This window comes from Cupressus sempervirens, chromosome 9 (genome assembly GCF_028749045.1).
Source record: "Cupressus sempervirens isolate cs-2001-9-10 chromosome 9, ASM2874904v1, whole genome shotgun sequence".
NCBI lineage: Eukaryota > Viridiplantae > Streptophyta > Pinopsida > Cupressales > Cupressaceae > Cupressus > Cupressus sempervirens.
In genome coordinates, this window is record NC_143126.1 from 239,737,876 (window position 1) to 239,754,123 (window position 16,248).

The following is a 16,248-nucleotide window of genomic DNA, read 5'->3' on the forward strand; positions in this document are numbered from 1 at the left end:
TATGTCAATTATTTTTTGTTTCAGTAAGTTGATAGTTCTTAATTAGTTGATTATTTCTCTTAAACTAAGTTATAGTAGGAAGGAAAGGATGTTTTATTCCTTTTTTTTGAGGTTGTGAATAAACCCAATAGGATGTGATGTTGAATATTTAGAGAAGGACTCATTAGACCTTTTTTTTCTCTTTTAAATTTCATTTATATCTCTGTTAATAATTTTCGTAGATTAGCTAAGTGCTAAGTGTATGAATTCATAGGATGTGTGAGTTCTATCATTTGGTTCATAGACTAGAAAGTTCCCCCTATGTGGATTAAGTTCTGCTTAGGCTTTATTTGGTTTGCCTCTTCTGCTCTCGGGTTAAGAGCATACCTTGTGTTAGTTTTAGGATCAAAACATAATTCATTGCATATCATTCCATAAGGGAGCTCTACCTACCAATTCAAAGAAAAGCCAATAATTAGATAATGACTTTTCAACTATTGTAACCAAATATTGTTCACGATTTGGGCACTAAGAGTCATATTCCTAAGAAACAAGAAATGACAAATCTGTTTACCAACAATTATCTTCTTGGATGTTTGAGTTCACTTAACATTATTTTTTTGAGATCTGTTGGAGCTATGGTGGTCACTCTTTAGTGGTCATTTTTTATCACTTTTACTTCATTGTTTTCTATGATGACAAGGTGGTTCATTTATCTCTTTTCTTTGTTGGATGTGGAGAACTTGGGAGAGTTGTGGAGATTGGATGAGAGAGTTGTTTCTTGCAGTGTTTTTGCTATAGGATTTGCATATCTTTGTCGATGGTCCTTGGTACTAAATGGTCAAACTTTCTTTCTGTTGTTATTAGTAGACTCAATATGCTTTTGGTGGTTTAGATTTGACATTACCCATGCAGTGGGAGTTCTTATATGTTTTTTTTCTTCATTGACTTGTTTGCACATAGAGCTTGAGGTTGCAGCTTATATGTTGGTTATGTTGTTGGCATGAGTATTCTGATGTCGGATACCTTTGAGGTATGAGTGATTGGATGGGTTAAACTTTATTGTTCATGCTATTTTCAATCTCATGGGTTTATTAGTTGGATTAGACCAATTAGTTTGGTTATTGTTCTAGCTGGTGTTATATCTTGTTTTATGGATGATAACTTCTCATTTTTTTTGAGCTAAGAAGTTGATTTTTTTTTAATACTTCTATGTAGCTCATGTTTGCAGTGGAGTGGTGCCAGTAGTGTGTAGCCTTTGTTATCACATGGATCTTATGCCTGTGTTTTTGGGACACGTGTCTATTCGGAGCATGAGAGCATATGTTATGATTTGTGTTGTTCCATGGATGGTTGTGATGATATAGTTTCATTAGTTTTAATCTTGTAAGGTCTTTGTCAAGTGTGAGATTGTTGGGATAAGGTAACTAGGTAAAAGAACAAACCTGTGTCACCTTTTATAAAGAAATGTGATATCAGAATGCGATAGTTCAACATTAATGACAAAAAAGAAATGGTATTTGTGTTTAGAATATGAAGATGATATAAACTAATGAAATGTGTAGAATTGGATGAATTTTATGCCTATAATTTTTAAAATATTTTTGAGTAACAATTAATTCATTTTATTTTATTTTGAAGTCCTTTTTTTAACTATAAAAAATATAGGGTGTAGTTCCCATCAAACAAGTATATGCAAATCATCTATTTTTGTTTTGGTTTCAAAATATCTTATAGATGACATGTATAGCTAGGGGGGGAAAAAAATAATTATTATTTTTGATGTATTTTTTTTTTGTAATAAGTACTCAAGTTTGACCTTATCAAAATCCAATAGTTTTTGCCTCTCGTCAAAACTTCCCTATCAAATCTATACCTTCTTGAAAAAAATTACACAATCATGAAGAGAATTCTCTCCTCTAGAGATAAATATGATTTTTAATTTTTTTTAATATGATTTACTTTTTTTTTCCTTTTTTGAGGGAGCATCTTTTGAAATGTTGAAATATCGACTTATAATATTTTGAGATTATAACATATTATAACTAACCAAGACACTCAAAAATTTATATAATGTTGATATTGAATCAAAGATCTATAAAAGGGTATTTTTAGTTTTTGAAAAAAGTTGAGTTTTGATAGAGAAATGAGATTTGACCAAAACAGGTTTTGGTATCATAAATGGTGACACAGATCTATGATTTTACCCAGCTCAGCCTTACCACAATTTATTTCTTTATTTTTCCTTTCTTGAAAAGTTGCTAAATGAAGTTGGATTCTTCCACAAGAAAAGACTTGGAGTAGAAAACTAGAAAGCTTCTATTGTTTGGTGATTTATTCTCTTATGCTTTGTTTTTATGCAAGGGTTGTGCATAAGGAAGTTTCTAAAATAATTTATAGATGCATTGAATGTAGATGCTTTTGAAACTATTTCCTATTGTATGAAAACTCTATAAGTACAAAGCATTGTTGTTGAGAATTATGAGAGATTAGAAGTTATTTGCATAGGGTTATGCTACCTGATTTTCTCTAGAATGGAGCAAGATGTAAATCTCCATGTGAAGGCTGAAAATGTATTGTAACTTATTGTTGAATAATAAATTAGCTTGATGGTTTGGAGGGTACGGTTTTTAATCAGAAAGGTTTTCCCAACGTATATCTATGTTCTCTATTATGTCTCATTCGTCTAGTTTTATGATTGTAGAATAATAATATGTATATAATACTACTAAAATTTATTTAGATTGGTAAATTGCAATCACTTTCCTTTAAGGTTTTAATTGTAGCAAACCAACTATGTCTATTTTCACTTTTATGGCATAGTAGTATGCACTTGTATTTTCTTATTAGAAGTTGTTCAAGGAACTATTGGATATAGGATGTGCATACTGATCTCAGATGATTTTTTGGGGTGCTCTCATTTCCTTTCATATGAGAGCTATATACCACCTCGTATAAATGAAATCATGGTTTCTTGAATAATCATATTTCACATCAACATATGTTTAACACATTGGTGCTTTAATATAAAAAATGCTATTAAGAATGCAAATGATGAACATTTCTTCAAAAGTTCAATTTTTTATTTATATTATAACTAACCCTATACACAAAATAAATCTTAGAGCACAATCCTATTTACTTCTAATTCACCCAAAAGATATATATGATCTTGCAGTATAGAAGAATCAATATTTTTTAACTTATCATTATATACATTTACATTTTAGTGATACATGAGTTAAACATCCAATTTAATGTTGTACAAATATATACATAATTGAAAACTATGATAATGTTAGTAAACAGATTGTCTTCCAAATAAATACATACAAATTGGCACCAAAATGCCCAGATAGGAAGACTAAATATGCACTGACAGTTGGGTCACTTTTCTATTGAAGAGCGTAAGTGCCCTCTGTATTTATCCAGGTACAGCGACCCACATATGATTTACAATGAATCAACTACAATGTGATTGATAATGCTTCTAACCTAAAAGGAAGAAAGGTTTACAAACATCTATCTATAAACATGATATAGGTGCGGAAAAACTAAGTAACTAAAAGGAAATAGAAAATAAATGACACAAAGGCCATTTATCCAGATTTTATAAACAAAGAGAATGAAAACAAGGAATGAACTTTCCATCCTCTTGAGAAAGTGAAGAATCAAAGCTTCAAAAACATTGAAATCAAACGTAGTTAGAAAACAGTGATAATAAAATAAATCTAGAGAAAATTGAAAATTATACAAAGATCATAATCAGTGGAAAGATAATTGCCCTAACTCTAAGTTTTGATATGCAATTATCTCTCAAATCTCCCTCCTCTAAAGTGTAAAAGATCTCACAGATCTTGTTACATCTTTGCATCAGAATCACTACACAGAAGGAATAGAAATTCCCTCCCTTACATTATGCTTAAAATCAAGACTTCCCCCTTTCCCTAGCACAAACTCTAGAAAAAGAACAAAAACCCCACTGGTCCATAACCCATAGTCTTCTTTCTTTCCACCTGCAAAGAACTCGAACCCGCTATATGCCTTTGTGATTGCAATAAATAATCGCAAAACTATTGGTATTCAGCTTTTTAACTGAATCTTGAAATGATTTCTCCCCACTTACCTTTTTGTAAAGAAGAGTTATTATATCTTTACTAATTTATGTTCAAATAAATACTTCTATGAATATGACTTTGTCTTTCTAAGGTATCCCCAAATGTTATATCCTCAGAATGTGACATGAGGGTATTCCAATAAATTAATGATCTTCTATCAAATATTTCACTGCCTACACCTTGCTACATTTGTTATGGGTAATTGTGTAAAATCATTTGACACATGTCATTGATCGATTTAGGGAGGAAGATTGAGAATTGAGCTTCTCCCTTCATACCCACGACTTTCATGTTGAAGTATTTTGTTGAGCAAGAGCTGAACATTCTGCATTTCAGCTAATGAAAGACATTTTTTTCTCCATCACAACTCCTGGATGCAATTTCAAGAGGACCAATGTTAATTATGAACTTCGACTCTGTCTTCTCAACAATGAGCAGGAGGCAAGTCAAAATTTCTGATTATGGTTAAGGCTCAACATTGATACAGTCATCAACTATAATTCTTATGGATATCTCTATGATCATATCCAAATCTATGGGTTTCATTTAGCCAAAATGTGAACTTGCAAAATTGTAAGGATGAACCTTATAGTTGTCCCATTAGGAGGATGTTCCAGATGGCACCTTTTTTCAATTCTCTCTTCTAAGGCTCGGATGCATGAGGAGGAGACCTCACCCCAAAATGAGGGGTATGATTTCAAATATGCTCTGTGATTGATTTATTTGTTGGAATATTAATTGCAGTTGGTCGTTTCTCCCTAGAGCCAAATGCCCACCTACCTCCATGATAGCTTGCAGAATGATCAAAAGAATTTATTACTTGGTAGGTGAGTTTTCAAATTTGAAAATTGAGGGGAACAAATTTTTGTGGTAGATGAAAAAAGGGATTATCTAATTCATTTGACCATATAGAGAGAGAGCATAAGAAGTTGAAGTTGAACAACTCAAAAGTTGTAGAGAAAGTGATCAGCAGATCCAGTTTGTTTTAGGGACAAAGGAAGTTTATTTCGCGACTACAGTTGCACATGCTTCTTTGTGTCATCCTATAAGCTCGTAGTTTGTTGTTTTATTCGACCTATTGAAGCATTGATTGCTCTAGGCATTGTAGTATGCAGCCATTAGAGCTATAAGTTTAAAGTTTAAAGTTTGAAGTTTTTCCAGTTTGAAGTTTTAGTTTTACTTTAAGGTTTTCTGGTTGAAGTTGAATGCTCCTATATTTTGTATTACTTTGAATCAAAGTTGAATAAAAAGAAAGTAGGCATACTTGAATCTATTGCTCTTTCCTTGTTCATTGCATTTGAAAAGTTTATTTGGAAGCTTCATGTTCTGGCTCTCCAATTTTTAATGGTGAAAGATATTCATTTTATTAAACTTCACTCGGTAAAGTCTTTTTGAAGTTTTATTTTGTAGTGGCTACCGAGTTCACTCGGTACCTTCTTCTAGCGAGCTCCACCCTCATATGGCTACCGAATTTACTCAGCATCCACACTACTGAGCTCACTTGATATCCAGTGTCTACAGAGTTTCTCTTCCTTTACCAAGCTCACTTAGCATCCTTTGCTGCCGAGTTATTTTTTCTTTCATTTACTGAGATCACTCGGTAAAATCTCTTGCCACTTGGTTTCTTTGGCTACCAAGCAAATGTTATCACTCAGTAATAGTTGTTTTCAAGAAACTTTTAGGGTTGTTGGTGATTGAAATTTATTATTTCTCACATGGTATCAGAGCTTTGAGGCCCCACATCCACAGTGAGTTAGTGAAAAAAAAATCTTGAGATATTTATCATGGCAGGAGATGTAGAAAAGATATGGCAATAGCCAAAACCCTTCAATGGACAAAATAATTATGATACATGGGCAAAGAAAATGAAAACCATTATGGTTGCTAATGATTTGTGGGATTTTGTAGTTAATGGGTTCAATGATGTGACAAACCCAACCTAGTATGTTGCCCTCACAAATGCACAGAAAACTCATTTGAAAGAGTCAAGGAGGAAAGATGCAAAGGCATTAAGTTTGATTGAAGCAGTAATGATAGAGATAGTATTCTCAAAAATTGCAGTAGAAAATTATGCAAAAGAAGCTTGGGATATCCTTGAGACGAACTTCAAGGGGACTAATAAAGTCTGTATAGTAAAGCTACAGAATATAAGGAGGGAGTTTGAGAACCTTCAGATGAAAGAAAATGAATCAATTGTAGATTTCAGTTCAAGGACCTCCAATGTGATTAACCAACTGAAGTCAAATGGAGAAGACTGTCAAGAGCAGAGGATAGTGGAAAACATATTAAGGAGTTTACCTCATAAATATGACAATTTGGTCATGACCATAGAAGAGGCAAAAGACCTCACTATTTTGACAATGGATGAATTGATGGGTACTCTTCAAACCCATGAGCATAGGATCAATAGATCTACATCTTCTTCTTCCTAAGAGCAAGCATTCAAGGCTCAGTCAAATCCAAGAGGAAGGGGGAGAGGAAGAAATGGCTCAGGCAGAAACTCTAGAGACAGAGGCCAAGGAAATGGAGGACAAAGAAATGCTGTAGTAGAAAGCTCGAGAAGAGCAGATGGAGCAAGTAGCTCCCAAAATACTTCAAGAGGAGGTAAAAAAAACTACAACTCAAATAAGAGAAATGTAGAATGCTACTACTATCATAAATATGGGCATTATGCAAGTGAATGCTGGAAGAAGAAAAATGATCAATCAGGACAAGTAAATGTGGCTAATGTGAACATGGGAAGTGAAAACAATGCCACTGCCTTCATCATGTGTAATGTTGGTGAAGAAGGAAGCCCTAAGGTTTGGTACATAGATAGTGGATGTAGCAATCACATGAGTGGTAATGAAACTTTATTTTTATTCATTGACAAGAGTTTCAAATATGAGATTAAAATAGGTAATAATGGAACCCTACTAGTAGCGGGCAAAGGATCTATTATGGTTTGCATCAAGAAAGGTGAGAAGAAGGAAATACAAAATGTATCTTTTGCCCCTGGTATGAAGCACAATTTGATGAGCATTGGTCAGCTCATTCAAAATGGATACAAACTGCTGATGGAGAATGACACGTGTGTCACTCATCAAAATGATGGGAGCAAGAACTTAGTTGCAGCAGTTTAAATGACAAAGAATAGAATGTTTCCCTTGAGGATTGAGACATGTTTCTCATCTCAAGTTGGTGCGGCACCTCCCACACAATCAGCTCTAAGGAGTGTGATTGAAGACCCCTCACTGCTATGGCACCTCAGGTATGGTCATCTTGGCTATGCTAGTTTAAATTTGTTATCAAATAAAAGAGTGGTAGAAGGTTTGCCACGTATAAAAAATTCATGTGACAAATGTGAGGCTTGTATTTTGGGTAAGAAACATAGGCTTCCCTTTAATTTTGGAAATTCTAGGAGGGCCAGATATCCATTACAGTTAGTGGATACTGACCTAGTCATTCCTATGAGAGTTACTTCCATTGGGAGGAGTACTTATTTCATGACATTTATTGATGATTTCAGTCGTAGGACATGGGTGTATTTCTTAAAGAACAAATCTGAAGCATTTGATAAATTTGTAGAATTTAAAGACCAGGTTGAAAGAGAATGTGGACATTATATCAAGGTCCTAAGATTAGATAGAGGAAGGGAGTATACCTCAAATTATTTTGTAAATTTTTGCAGGAAACATGACATAAAGAAAGAGCTCACAACCAGCTATACACCACGGCAGAATGGAGTGGCTGAAAGAAAGAACAAGACCATTGTTGAAATGGTAAGGAGCATGATGAAAGACAAAGGTCTTCCAACTGAATTTTGGGGAGAGGCTATGGCAACAACAGTTTACCTAATTAATAAGTGTCCTACAAAGGTAGTCTGTAATAGAATTCCAATGGAAGCATGGTCACGAGGAAGATGGACAATTGAACACCTAAGAGTGTTTGGATGTGTTGCATATGCACACGTGCCTAAAGAGAAAAGGCAAAAATTGGATGACAAAGGTGTGAAGTGCATCTTCATAGGGTACAACTCAGAATCAAAGGCATACAGATTGTATGACCCATTGAACAACAAGATGATTCTTTCAAGAGATGTGGAGTTTCTTGAAAATCAGTCATGGTATGGACAAACTGATGAATCACTAAGCAACTCAAGTAAAGTGCAAATTATAAGTGAAGAGGATGTTGATGAACAGCAAGAAGAAGGAGCAGATAGAAGAAAAGGCAAGTAGCCTTAATCATTACCAAGCTCCTCTAGGCATGACCGAGTGTTAGTGTCAAGCAGTAGTAGTGAAGATTCTAATCCCACACTCTCCTCCTTGTTACCAAGAAAGATCAAGAGTCTTAGGGAGATATACCAAGATGAAAGGTATGAAGATTATGATGAGAGTGTTAATTTTGCATTATTTTCTCATAATGATCCAATATATTTTGAAGAAGCTATTAAGGAGACAGATGCTAATGAAGAAATGGTGTAAGACCATGGATGAGGAGATAGATGCTATAGAAAGGAATGAGACATGGGAGCTAACTAAATTGCCTCCCAAGAAGCAAGTGATTGGAGTGAAATGGGTCTACAAGATCGAATGCAATGCTGAAGGCAAAATTGATAGGCATAAGGCAAGGCTGGTAGTCAAGGGCTACAAATAGCAGTATGGCAGAGATTATGATGAGACATATGCCCCGGTTATAAGAATGTAAATCGTGTGTGCTGTCATAGGAATTGCAGCTCAGCAAAAATGGAAGGTATACCAAATGGATGTGAAGTTTGCCTTCCTAAATGGTGTATTGAAGGAAGAAGTATATGTGGAGCAGCCACCTAGTTATGAAGTTGCAGGTGAAGAACACAAAGTATATAGACCAAGGAGAGCTCTTTATGGGCTCAAGCAAGCTCCACATGCATGGTATAGTAGGATTGACTCATATTTGATGAGCAATTGCTTTAACAAAAGCAATAGTGAGCATACTGTATAAATCAAGGTGGCAAATGAAAATGTATTGATTGTTGTCTTGTATGTAGATGATTTGATTTTTACTAGTAATGACAAGGCTCTAATTGGTGAGTTAAAAGAGGTCATGAAAAGTGAATTTGAAATGATAGACCTAGGTCTCTTAAAAATACTTTCTAGGCACAGAAGTAAAACAAATGCATGATGGCATCTTCATCTCTCAAGAAAAATATGCAAGGCAGATCTTGGAGAGATTTAAAATGCAAAACAGTAAGACAGCCCCACACCAATAGTAGTAGGTCTGAAGTTGAGCAAGGAAGAGTCTAGCAAGAGAGTGAATCCAACACTATACAAGAGTATGGTTGGAAGTTTAATGTATTTGACTGCAACTTAGCCAGACCTAATGCATGTAGTAAGTTTGATTTCCAAATTTATGGAAACACCAAAGGATTCCCATTGGCAAGCAGGAAAGAGGATCCTAAGGTATGTGAAAGGTACCAAGGGATTTGGAATTTTTTATACTACATCAAATGAATTCAAGTTGATAGGTTATACTGATAGTGATTGGGCTGAAAGTTTGGATGATAGGAAGAGCACTTCCAAATACATGTTTCATATCGGATTAGGTGCAATTTCATGGGCATCCAAGAAGTAACCTATTGTTGTTCAATCTACAGTAGAGGCTAAATACATAGCCGCAAATGCAGCAACATGTCAAGCAATTTGGCTAAGGAGGATCTTGATAGATTTGAATGAAAGGCAATAGGATGGAACCACAATTTATTGTGACAACATCTCATCAATTGCATTGTCCAAGAATCCAATCATCCATGGTAGAAGCAAGCATATAGAGATTAGATATCACTTCATCAGAGAGTTGGTAGAGAATGGGGATATCAAAACGAGATTTTGTAAGTCTGAGCAGTAGCTAGCAGACATTTTTACCAAGCCATTAGGCATTGGGAATTTTGTACACCTAAGAGAGTGTCTTGGTGTAGCTGATTTGGATCAGTAGTGATCCTTTTTTGTTTGGCTCGGGATAAATTAGGAGTGTTGGAATATTAATTGCAGTTGGTCATTTCTCCCTAGAGCCAAACGTCCACCTACCTCCATAACAGCTTGCAAAATGATCAAAAGAATTTATTGCTTGGTAGATGAGTTTCAAATTTGCAAATGAGGGGGAAAGCTTTTTTTTCATAGATGACAAAAGGGATGATCTAATTCATTCGACCATATAGAGATAGAGCAAAAGAAGTTGAATTTGAAGAGCTTAGAAGTTGCAAAGAAAGTGATCAGTAGATCCAGTTTGTTGCAGGGATAGAGGAAGTTTATTTCGTGACTGCAGTTGCACATGCTTCTTTGTGTCATCCTGTAAGCTCATAGTTTGTTGTTTGATTCGACCTGTTCAAGGAGTGATTACTCCAGGGACTTTAGTATGCAGCCATTAGAGTTGTAAGTTTAAAGTTTAAACTTTGAAGTTTTGCCAGTTTGAAGTTGTTACTTTAGGGTTCTTTGGTTGAAGCCGAATGCTCCCAAATTTTGTATTAGTTTGAATCAAATTTGAATAGAAAGCAAGCAGACATACTTGAATCTATTGATCTTTCCTTTTTCATTGCATTTGAAAAGTATATTTGGAAGCTTCACATTCTGGCTCTCTAGTTTTTAATGGTGAAAGATATTCACGTTATAAAACTTCACTCAGTAAAGTCTTTTTGAAGTTTTATTTTTCAGTGGCTACCGAGTTCACTCGGTACCTTCTTTTACCGAGCTCCACCCTCCTACGGCTATCAAGTTTACTCGGCATCTACACTACCGAGCTCACTTGGTATCTAGTGTCTACTGAGTTTCTCTTCCTTTACCGAGCTCACTCGACATCCTTTGCTACCGAATTGTTTTTTCTTTCATTTACCGAGATCACTCGGTAAACTCTCCTACCACTTGGTTTCTTTGGCTACCAAGCAAATACTGTCACTCGGTAATAGTTGTTGCTGAGCAACTTTTAAGGTTGTTGGTGATTGAAATTTATTATTTCTCACATTATTTACCACCAATGAATAGTAAGATTTCAATGGTGGCACGTGGCCCCATGATCTGGTGTTAGCTATCTTTAGTATTTATATGGCACGAGCATATTGTCAAACAAGTCACAACCGACCTGTTGTTGGGTTTGACATAGTCACCTCCTTCCGGTATTCTTATCAACAATCATGACACACCTTTTCCTTATTTATGACACATAATCTTACTAGCAATGGGGTTCACCATTTGTCTCTATTAGGCATCACATGACACGTATTTAATTGGTCATGTGGCTCTATTCATAGGTGAGGCCCGACCATGAGTTGATAAAGGGAAGGGAACATTTCACCTTGCATGCATCGGGTCCTGTGTGGGCTGAAAGTTTGAGAGTTTAAACTCATGAGTTGGCATGTCCATCACCATGCTTTTACCATTCTAAATGGCTACACTAAAATAGAGACTGTGGGGATCCTCCAAAATTGTACAGCACGGTTCTCATTCACTATTATATATCAGGCATCATTGACACGATGTGGAGCAATTTTTTTATATAATATTATTCCCTTTCTTGAATACAAATCTTTTAATTCCCACTGATCTTGGAGATGCCTTCCATCATATGCAATAGTTCACTAGTGAATCTCTAGCCACAATCAGATCCGCTAGGATAAATACCATTATTTCTAATGAGGTGTGATTGGGAGAAAGAATCTAGAGCACAGAGCCATTACTTGGAGCAACCTCAAGGATGATGACTCATTGTTTACTTGGTCCAAAGCTGTCATGTGTGTAGCCGAATTTCTCACTGGTATGTTATGGTCTTATTTGGTTCTTTTGATTCTTTTACCACAACATAGAGCTCTGAGTGTGACATAGATGAGCTGCCTCATCAATTACTCTTGAGCTGCAATCGTGAGTTTCATACAAGGTTCCACTTTTAATACCTGTGATAGTTGATATTGCACCTATTCAAAGCAAACCCGCTCTATTTCAGAATGACGAATTATTTCTATTCTTCTACAAAGGTTTTTTTTTTTTTAAATCTCAACCTATTGTAGCATCTGAGGGCTTAAACTATAAAGTTGTATTTTTGAACTTTTCGATTGAATCACTAATCTGAAATAGGGAAGTTTGTAGAATCAAACTCTGAATCACTGCAAACATTCAAAAGAGTGGATCTGTATCTTGGGCTTGAACCATTACTTTCATATTACTTTCATATTTAAAAAATTTGAACTTTGAACTTGTGAACTAGCAAATTGAATTTCTGAACTGGCTATGGATCATTGAACCCAAGCCAAGCAGTCGTACATCTTAACCTCTTAGAATGAACCATTGAACCTGCATGAACAAATCAAACCACTTCAAACTGCTTTGAACTGCTTTGAACCACTTTGAACCATTGTTCAAAGGAGTTCAAGATCATAAATTGATAATTTTAATGATTGGGTCCATAAGGATACCAACAGATAAATACATAGATTTAAATGATGAGAATCTTTATTACAACATATTATTAATACACATTAATATGTATTACAATCTAATCAAATTATTTTCCACTTATTATCATATTCTTGACATTAAATTTCCTATTTCTTAATTAAAATGTCAATATAAAAAAATGAATCTTAATAAATCATATTTATTCATATAACTTCTCCATATGACTATATATCATTCTCTTTTTACATTGTCCATGCTATATTTGAAAAAAGGCTTAAAAGAAACGTTAGCTCACTTATGTTTCTGTCACTGCCTCTGCTTTTTTTTAGAACGTGACATTTATGACATTTTCATTAGGCCTTACCCATATATATATATAATTGTCTACAAAATAGTAGTTGTAGTTCTTTATTAATTTGCTCTCTTTTATATGGCACTTGTCATGTTTCTATTAGTTTGTACAATGTGAAAATGTAAGAATGATTTATTCATACCAACGCAACCATAATGAAAATGAATGTGAAGGAATATGAAATGGTAAAAGCAAGGAATTGCAGAAAACAAACAATTCTCTTTGGGTGGTGCAACTACTATCTATGGATAAGAATAGTATGCAAGATTTATTTAGACATTATATAACCAACCAACGGGTGGCTGCTTTGCTAAGCACAGATGCATTCTCATCGATATATTATTGGAACCTAGTGAATGAATGAAAATAATGAAAGGACAAAATCACAGAAAACAACTGGTTTTATTTATGCGGAGCAACAAATGTTTAGGGATAGGAATAGACAAGGACCAAAAAATGGGTTTCAGTAGATGTCTGAAGCACCACCGACTTTTTTGAGTAGCTGTGATAGTCGTGGTGGGCATGGAGAGGAGCCACAGTGGTCGGGACTAGAAACAGCTGACTGCTCCATTTTATTATTATTATGGTCTGACAAGGCAACTTGTTTGTGTAGCAATGTTGGTGGTGGTGGAGAAACAGTTAACTCCTCCATTTTTAGAGCTGCATTATCATTTGATAAATCGACTTTTTTGTGTAGTGCTGCTGGTGGGGGAGGGCATGGAGAGCTGCCACAGTAATTGGGGCTGGAAGCAGCCGACTGCCTCAAATTTGTAAGGGCGTTATTCTTGTTTGAAGGATTTGGGAAGTTATATCGAGCTGATACATGAGCCAGCAAACAGAGGGAAAGAATAGCAAGCACTGTGCTTATTTTCATGTGCACCAAACTTCCCATGTTCGGAGTTGTGTGTCTTTACTAACTCAAAATGCAGAGAGGATTCTTAATGATCAGATTGCAGCCCAAAGATTGAGATGGTATGCAATGCATCATGGCCACCCATTTAAAGGTGGGGCGACAACAGATAGTTCCTTCGGAAGTGATGTATTCAAATTCGTATGCCCTTTTGGAGACGATGCAATTGGTTAACTATTTTTGTTTTGGAAACGTGTACCGTTCAAGCTAGAAGCTTTGAACAAGTAGCCCATTCATTTGATTAAAAAACAAAGTCACGAGATCTGGCGTTAACATAGAACAATCCCTAATTTATTTAAAATCAACCAGCAGTTCGCAGTTAAATCTATTCGTTACATTAAGAGGTGTAACCCATTAATATTAACAATTGAAGATCAATAGATGGTCGGTTTACAGCTTTTTATTTCTTTAGACTAGAATTTTTTATGGAGTATTTATACCATTTTCTTTGAAACTATGAAAACAAGGATGTATTAATATTCAGCAAATACTATATGTGAATAAGATAAATAAACTAGTAGCAGTGTGTATGGCCTGCGAGGGACTGTTTGTAGAACCTTCTTATCTAATTTGTGCACATTAGTCGTCTATGATAAACATGTGGCAATTTCAATAAATATTCCAGCTAACTCTATGGTACAATATAGATAGCATTTAATATGTATTTTCCTATAAATATAATAGATGAGGGCTTATTTTTGGCAGAACTCGTATTTGGGTTTCTCCTCTAATTTTTCCTCTTGTTCCTTTCCCTTGTTTTTTAACTTGGTATCAGAGCCTAAGGGTGAGAGTATTGTGCAAGATGTCTGAGGTATAGATGAGAGTGGTCAATAATATCCCACAAGATAAGTGTGTTTTCTGATTGATAAAACTAGTTATGGTGAAGTTGATAAATGTAGATCAGTGAAGAGTGAACAGTTTGAAGGACATTTCAAGAGAAATTAAGTGCTGGAGCATTTACTTGTGAATAAAGTGACGGATGTAAAACAAGTTAAAGCTTTCCAACTATATGCTGCACTGAGATCACTGAATATCATGCAACAGTGTGAAGTTGTCAGTCAGAGATTAGTTTTTTGTGGAGCACCAATGTGCAAGTAGCAGTGTCAGATATTCCATACACACTTCTTGTGAGAGTGTGCCGAGATGCTATGAAAAAAATATTAACAACATTTCAATGGTAGTTTCCTGATGGTTCATTTAGCTAAAGAATGTGATATATTAATTGTTTAATGTGGAGAATGTTGTTGCAAGAAGAATATAAGCAAGATGGCAAGTTGAGGTAGGTAAAGAATTATCAAATAACCATTGGTGCTAAAGAGGGGAACTGTCTTGGAAAATATTTTGTGGTTAGTGTATTTCCAAGTGCTGCAAGAAGGTTAAATGTGTATACATGTATGAGCTAAGATTTTTGTTAAGAAGATTTCAAAATAGTGCAAAGTAAAGTAGATCTCAATGTTGAGGCTAAAGTTGTTTGGGACATGTGATTCATTATTAAATTAGTGTGGAAAGGGAGAGTTCCAAATGAGATTTTAAACTATGTCTTTAATGAGTTTTGAAAGGTTGTGAATGGATTATGTGTGTGTGTATATAGTTATTAGCATTATTTTCTTTAGGTAAAAAAAATTCCCATTAAAATGATGAGATGTTGTGTTAGAGTTTTTTGTCATGGTACAAAGAGTTGTCTGAATTGAATGTTTTGTTTGACCTTGAAATTATTTTGAATTAGAGGTAAGATTATATGCTAAAGCTTGTTGGATGCTTAGTTGCTCAAAGTTTATCATGAAGATCGTGCTAGTGGTAGAATAGTTAAATGGTCTTTTTTCATTGGTTGCCTAAATTGAATTTTTTTTTGGATAATATCCCTCATGTTAAGGTTGAAAAGGTTTTTTTTTTGTGGACAATGTACTTTAGGAAAAAATTTAAGAGCATGTCACCCTAGGGAAATTTAGTGAATGTGTCATACTTGAGCTATTGTAAGGGGTGCATTATCGGTTCTATCTGACACACTAGAGTTTTGTTTGGCATATTGATGAGCAATGTATCCAAAAATGATTCCTATAGAACTGACGACTACAGTGGATGGGAACCCATATATCTTGGTAGATATATTTCCTTTTATATGGACTCAATGAACAATTTTGATACAAGTACAAAAGAAGAAAATCCCAAAGAGATGATGATTTCAACGTACTAATGATTTGTGGTCATTAGAACAAGTGAATGTTTAACTTGTAAAGTAATTGAGTGGAGTGTTTGTGGTGGTTCTAAAATAATTTATGAGTGAGGTTTCTAGTGAGGAAAAACCAGTTTCATTAAAAATAATTTGAGATCTTGAATCCACTTGTGTGATGTTCACAAATTTCATGGTAAGCTTTAAACCACTTAAAACTTGCACCACTTAGGGATAAACAACAAAAAACCAAAGTGATTTTGATGTTGAGGAAACAATATGAATGATAGTATTTCAAAAATGATTGTAAATGGGTACCT